The sequence below is a fragment of the Agelaius phoeniceus genome, chromosome 15 (genome assembly GCF_051311805.1).
Source record: "Agelaius phoeniceus isolate bAgePho1 chromosome 15, bAgePho1.hap1, whole genome shotgun sequence".
NCBI lineage: Eukaryota > Metazoa > Chordata > Aves > Passeriformes > Icteridae > Agelaius > Agelaius phoeniceus.
This window is the reverse complement of record NC_135279.1, coordinates 17,345,631-17,351,967: the sequence shown is the minus strand read 5'-3', so window position 1 is coordinate 17,351,967 and position 6,337 is coordinate 17,345,631. Positions and strand designations below refer to the sequence as shown.

Genomic DNA, 6,337 nt, shown 5'->3' with positions numbered 1-6,337 from the left:
ACAAGGGCAGAGTAGAGGGGGACCATCCCCCCCTCACCTGCTCCCCACTCATCTGTGGGTGCAGCCCAGCACAGGGGAGTTTCTGGGCTGCCACTGTTGGCTCATGTCCAGCTTTTCATCCATGATATCCTCCAAGTCCTTCTTTGCTGGTCAATGAGCTCTTCTCCCAGTCTGTGCTCATGTGTGGGGTATCCCTGACCTGAGTGCAGCACCTCAAAGAGGAAAAGGCACCATCGAGGCCATGGCTGCCCTGCCACCTCTGCTGTGTGGGAGCCGAGCAAGGCCAGTGTCACTCATAGGGCAGTGCAAACACCAACACCCACGAGGTGTCATCATCACAGTCCCCATCCATGACAGACACCAGGGGCATAAAAGTTCTTCTCACCAGAGCCTGAACGTGCTTGGCCATGGGGCTGGAGGTGACCACCATGGTAAATGATGATGTACATCCACAAATCTTTCCTTCCATAGGTTTACTGAATTTTCTTCCTCTTCCCATGGTACTACTCTGTCTTTTTCTCCAGTGACGGACAATGTGGCCAAATGGTGTTGAGCCAAAATCTGATTGGTACAGAAGGATCACAGTACCAACCCTGCAGTGCCAGAGGTGAGCAGTGATGTGGGGCAGGCAGCGCCCCCTGGGCACAGGAGTGTTCAGGGCTGAGGTGACAGTAAAGGATCTCTCTTGCTGCCAGAGAAGCTGCAGACATCAGCTACATGGGGGATGTCCCACCCCAGGCTTGGAGCACATGTCTTTTGAAGCACTACAGCTCCATGCCAGTGCAGATCTCTTGAGTGGATGCACTGTGCCAGCAGACAGTGCTCATGTCCTGGTTTAACCCATCCTGCTAATTTATGGGAGCAAAGTCACTCAGATGTGATTCCTCCTTTACGCTGTAACTGAACATTCACTCGACAGAGGTTACCCAGGCTTCTGGAGCCTGTTGAGTTGCTTTGAACACAAGCTGCAGGGCTGTGCTGGGATGCAGGGAGCTCAGGGGAGGCTGTGTCTAGACTAGAGGAACTCTCCTGAAGGCTTGCTGGGCTTTTGTTTTGTAGTAACTCATATCTCTAATCTGGCTTGAAACAAAGCATCTCAGTCCTTTCAGGCCCTGCCACAACACTTGCAGGAGAAAAGGAGGCTCTGTTTAGTGGTCAGCAAGCCAAGATGAACAACAGGGACTGGCTGCAACTAATGCAGAGAGCACATTCCTGTGACAGAAAAGGGCTTCACCCCCGTGGCAGAGCTGTGTTTCATCTGGTTTGATGCTTTTCACCCAAACTCCACAAATGATGTGCAGGCCATTGTTTGAGCCCCCCTCCAAGGCCAGCAGGCAGAGGAAAAGCTGTGCACACAGAGGGAATCTATACTGGGAAGTGAGAGACTGGTCCTGGCACTGAGAGTTGCTGAGTTCTGGTATTTGGCATTCAGGAAGCTTTTGAAGTATCTCCCCAATCGTGCTGAAAATGTCTTATTAAAAGAGACAAAGCACATTAATTTGGGCCCCATGCTGTGCTAATGAATTAAACAGTTCCAAACTGAAGCTGTGGGTAAGGGTCTTGGCAGAGTCATCATCCATCCCTGTGTGGGCACGTGCCCTTGGCTATGGGCAGCAAGACCCCCAGGAACAAGAGCATGAAGTGTTCTGTGTCTGCTCTTACCTGTCTCTCCCCCAGACAGGCTTTGCTGTGCTGCACTGGGCATAGCTGGAAAACCTGTTCCTCACCAGGTTCATCACTGACAGGGGAAGCACTGACCCCCTTCTGCTCAGCACCAGCGTCTCTTCCTGCACACAGCTGTGTCCTGGGCACAACGAGCCCAGAGCTTCCCAGGACAAGGCAGGATCAGGCTGAGCTGGGGAGGAGCACCCCACATCCAGGAAGAATAGCTGCCTGCCTTGGGCTGAAAATAGACCATGAAACATTTGAAGAAGACAGAGCTGGAGTGGATGATTGCCTGAGGCAAGGCACAGCTCCAGCTGAGTTCATTGCTGAGCTCTGAGAGCATAAGCACATGAGGAGCATGGGGGAGGGATGCCAGGCTTTCTGGAAAGGCCTTGAAGTGTCTCACTGGAGCACTAAGCCCAGAGAAAAACTTCCTTTGAATGAATCCCCAGCGAGGGAGGTCACAGTTACACTGCTGTGCCCTGACATGGATACACAGAGCACTGGGCTGATGTTAAGGCATCCTTCCCTGATGTGGAGGCCAGGGAAGGTGTGGAATTGTGCTTCTCCCAGCAAGGCACTTGGCAGCACCACAACTTTTTCTCTGCTTATTTCAGGGCTGGATTTTTGTTGCTGGCAGCTGTTTCTGAGCTGACACTTCTACCTCTTGTACCCGAAGTGGGACACATCAGGGGCAAGCAGAGGCAGCTCACCAGCACTTTGCTTCCCATGAGCTGGTGCTTGAGTTCAGTTCTCCCAGCTCCACAGATCGTGTTTCTGCTCTGGCTCTGTCAGGGACGCTGGAAGTGTCCAAGGCCAGGTCGGACGGGAATTGGAGCAACCTGGGATAGTGGAAGGTGTCCCTGCCTATGGCAGGGAGTGGGACGAGACGATCTTTAAAGGCCCTCCCTGTGACTGATTATCGAGGGTTTTCCCCGCCCCGGGGGGAGCGGCCGAAGCGAGCGGGGCGGTGCCTGTGGAATCACCTCGGCAGCGCGGCACGGTCTGCTCCCTTTGAGCCCCTGCCGCCATGAGGGCAAGGAGCGGCTCTGGCGGGCTGGGCTCCCTCGCCATGAGGGCGAGGAGCGGCTCTGGCGGGTTGAGCTCCTTCAGCTCGCCGCCATGAGGGCCAGGAGCGGCTCTGGTGAACCGAGCTCCCTCGCCATGAGGGGCCGCCGCCGCCATGAGGTGAGGGGGGTACAGGGCACGGGGTGGCGGCGGCAGCGGGGCTGGACACCGGGGCTCCGGGGAAGGAATGCGCCATCTGAAGTACTTTCTCTTATTTAGCTGTTCAGCCGGCAAGCGCTGCAGCCCGCGGTGCCCAGGACTAGGGTGTTGCTCGGCTGTGCATTAATTCCTCAGCCTTTCGCTCGGGGTGCTGGCTTTTGTTCTCTGCCACAAGCAAGGCCGCTGCTGTTGAGTTTTGTGAATACAGATGGAACTAATGGATTATTTGCGATGTTTCTGCTGTCCTCTCTGTAGGCCTTCAGCCGATGACCGATCACGGTGAGCCGCAGCTGGGGCTGGCCTGGAGCCGCCTGAAGGTGCAGCCCTGAGGTGGCCCGACCCTGAGCTGTGCTGTGCTGGGACAGCCGGGGAGGCTCTCCGGGAGAGCAGATGTGAAGGGATAACCTGCCCGTGAGACACAGCGAGAGCTCTGGAGCCACGTGGGTGAGGTGTGACCGTGAGCCAGCGAGGGCAAATGGGCAAAAATGTTTTGCTGTCTTAGAATTAACTAAAAAGCCTCTGCTGGCTCCTATGCTAGCCTCAGGTCTTCAGGATGGAAATAACATGGTTTATCCAGCAATAAGTTTAGCTTATCTATTCCTCTTGCTGGATGAAGCCTTAATGAGAGTAGGCATCAGAAAAATGCCTCCACGTTTTTTCTGCCCTGTAAACCCCCAGTTTTGGGTTTTTTTTTCTCCCAGCAGTAGTCAGCTGCCCAGGGCTGCTCAGTGCCTGTGCCAGTGTTATGCTGCTGGGAGAGAAAGGTGCTGCCTAGCTTTCCTGGCACCAGTGAGGCCGTCCTGGTGCTCAGTGGTGCCAGGTTTTGGCAGCACTCTGCATGCCCGAGAGTGGAGTAACTCCTGCCCGTGGAGTTAAAACCTAGATTGGATGCAGACAACACACAGAAAATAAAAAATTCTGTTGCAGATATTTTAATGTGCATCTTTCATATAAAAATGCATGCCAGTTAATTAACTGGTCAGTGCTAAGGGTTGAATAGGAGTCCTCTTTTCAACTTTCTTTATTGGGTTTTTATTACAGGTAAGCTGTTGGTGTGGGGCTTGCTGGAACAGCAGGGGTGGTCAGAAGTAAAGCTGTTGATGCTGCTTTGAAGATCCTTGTTTGAAAGGTGAAGATGGAAACCTGGAGCCCACAGTTTAAACGGGGCAGATGGAGAATTTGTTTCCAGAATGTGGATGAAGGAATTGGAAACATCAGCGGTGGTTTGGGGCAAGGTATAACAAGAATTATGTGTACAATTTATTGTTAATCTCCTCTCATTGCTTGTTGGAAATACATTTTTACATGACCTCAATTAAACATATTTATATTTAAGCTTGCTCAGTTTACTTTTCATTATCTTACAAGGCTGTTGGGTGCAGGAGGATTTCAGAATGGAGACTGGAGAGGCTGTAATGAGGCACCAGCTCTCATCCCTAGGCCTGGGGGGAAGTGAAGCCCACAAAGGAAGGTTGGAAAAGGCTGATGAATATGTAAAATACATCAGAACTGGTGGGGAGGAGCAAGATGACCGAGGGCTTCAGACAAAAATGGTATTTAAATGCAAAAGTTGGAACAAAAGGAGTGTTGCTCTCCAGATGAGAGTTGGATCCCTTTGGATTCCTTGCAGTCTTCTAAGAAACCCGGGTTTGTGAAATAATCCAGACTCCTTAAATGTCCCTGACACTGTTAGTTCAGCCATGAGCCCTTCTGCCAGCTGAATATCCAGAGCTTTGAATGTACAGTTTTTGTACTGCACATGGGAATATTTGTGAAAATCCTAACTATTGGGAAATAAAGGTTTTTCCTTGTTGAAGCCTGAGTTCTATTGTTTCTGTAGGAACAAATCCTACCTGCAAAACTAACCAGGGGTTTCCCCATGGATTTATGTTGTGCCCAGCAATTTTCCTCTTTCCCAGGGCTGGGCACCTGCTTCCCTTAAGGTTGGGGGTCCTGCCTGCTGGCAGCCAAGGAACACTCACTGTGTCAAGGGGCTCTGCTGCTGGAGCAGGTATTCCCAAAAGTGGCAAAAAATGGGGAATATGGGTTCTTCCCAATATCCCATCCATCCCTGCCCTCTGGCAGTGGGAGCCATTCCCTGTGTCCTGTCCCTCCATCCCTTGTCAATTGTCTCTCTCCAGGTTTCCTGGGGCTCCTTCAGGCCCTGCAAGGCCACCCTGAGGTCCCCCCAAAGCTTCTCCTGTGCAGGTGAACAATGGCAGCTGTGCCAGCCTTTCCTCCCAGCAGAGCTGCTCCATCCCTCTGCTCATCCTGGAGCCTCCTCTGGCCTGGCTCCAGCAGCTCCAGCTCCTGCCTGTGCTGGGCCAGGGCTGGGGCAGCTCTGCAGGTGGGAAATCACCTGAGCACAGGGACACATCACAGGGTGATGCCTCAGGTTTTAGCTTTTATATGTTTCAGATTCTATTCTGCTTTAGTGTGTAAGTCTGGGCTTCATATGAGGGGATGGTGAGCTCTCTTCACAGAGCGGGGAGACAAAACAATTCCTTCTCTAGGTGGGGACCAAGGACAGCCAATCCAGATCTCAGGCCTAAGAACACAAACAACGTGGACTGAAGAGAGAAAAACAAGAAGGATGGGATTGCATGGGCTGAAGCTGGAATTGGACAATGAACTCCAATATGCTAACGGATCAAAAGTTATAAAAGTGTGAGACCCCATGACCTGTCGTCCCTTTTGTGCTCATTTTGGGTTGCGCTGCCCAAGGTGGATCTATTTGAGGCCTCTTAATAAATCCCTACTTTATTCTGTAGCTCAGTCTAGTCTCTGTTCTAGGTCAGCCTTCACAAGACGTCACAGGGACAGAATCCCCCCTGCCCTGCTGCCTGCACTGGAGCTCAGCCCAGGGCATGGGGTGGGGTTCTGGAGTGTGTCCAGCTTCCAGCTTTGTGCACAACTCAGAAATAAAAAATAGGGATGTCCTGAAGGTTCTCCAGTGGTCAGCACAAGCACAGGGTCTGGAGCTTGGGGTGTCCCCTCTGCAGGCAGGGGACAGTAAGCACTATGCAGCTCCTTCTGCAGCACACAGCTGATCAGTAAAGGTCAGAATGAGTCACCTTGGACCTGCTCTGCTACCCTGAGTGCAGGACAGCAAAGGGAATTGGGAGAGAACCCATGAGGTCCAGGACTGGCAGTGAAATAAAGCCAGGAAATGGAGCAGGACCTGCATTCATTCTTGAGAAATGACAACGTGATTTATGGTTCTGTTTAGGAGAACCATACATTTTGCAATCTATATATGACTTCTGCTAGGCAAAAGTGGCTGGATTGCTTTACATTTGTTCTGCTTTTACTGCTCTGCAGCACCACAGCACAGGAAGATTGTTAACTGAGATTTATGGGCTTGTTTTTTAGCACTTCATTGTTTTTTTACCTTGAGCTTGTTAAGAGCTGGATTTCTTGTGATTGTTCTCTGAGCATTTCCATA

The 6,337-nt window shown here is 51.7% G+C and overlaps 1 long non-coding RNA gene and 1 other non-coding gene across 4 annotated transcripts; both read left to right on the top strand.

Moving 5' to 3' along the window:
* The first annotated feature begins 2,619 nt into the window (after positions 1-2,619).
* LOC129126990 (uncharacterized) lies at positions 2,620-5,424 on the top strand. Of its 3 annotated transcripts, none has more exons than XR_013184384.1 (4): positions 2,620-2,853; positions 3,148-3,341; positions 3,934-4,127; positions 5,406-5,424. It is a non-coding gene; the product is annotated as an uncharacterized LOC129126990 (long non-coding RNA). The 3 variants fall into 3 exon arrangements; XR_013184383.1 differs by lacking the exon at positions 5,406-5,424 and adding an exon at positions 4,261-4,708; XR_008535139.2 differs by lacking the exon at positions 5,406-5,424 and having other exon boundaries at positions 2,621-2,853; positions 3,934-4,227.
* LOC129127003 (small nucleolar RNA SNORA74) lies at positions 3,589-3,791 on the top strand. The gene has a single exon (XR_008535140.1). It is a non-coding gene; the product is annotated as a small nucleolar RNA SNORA74 (small nucleolar RNA).
* Positions 5,425-6,337: the final 913 nt, after the last annotated feature.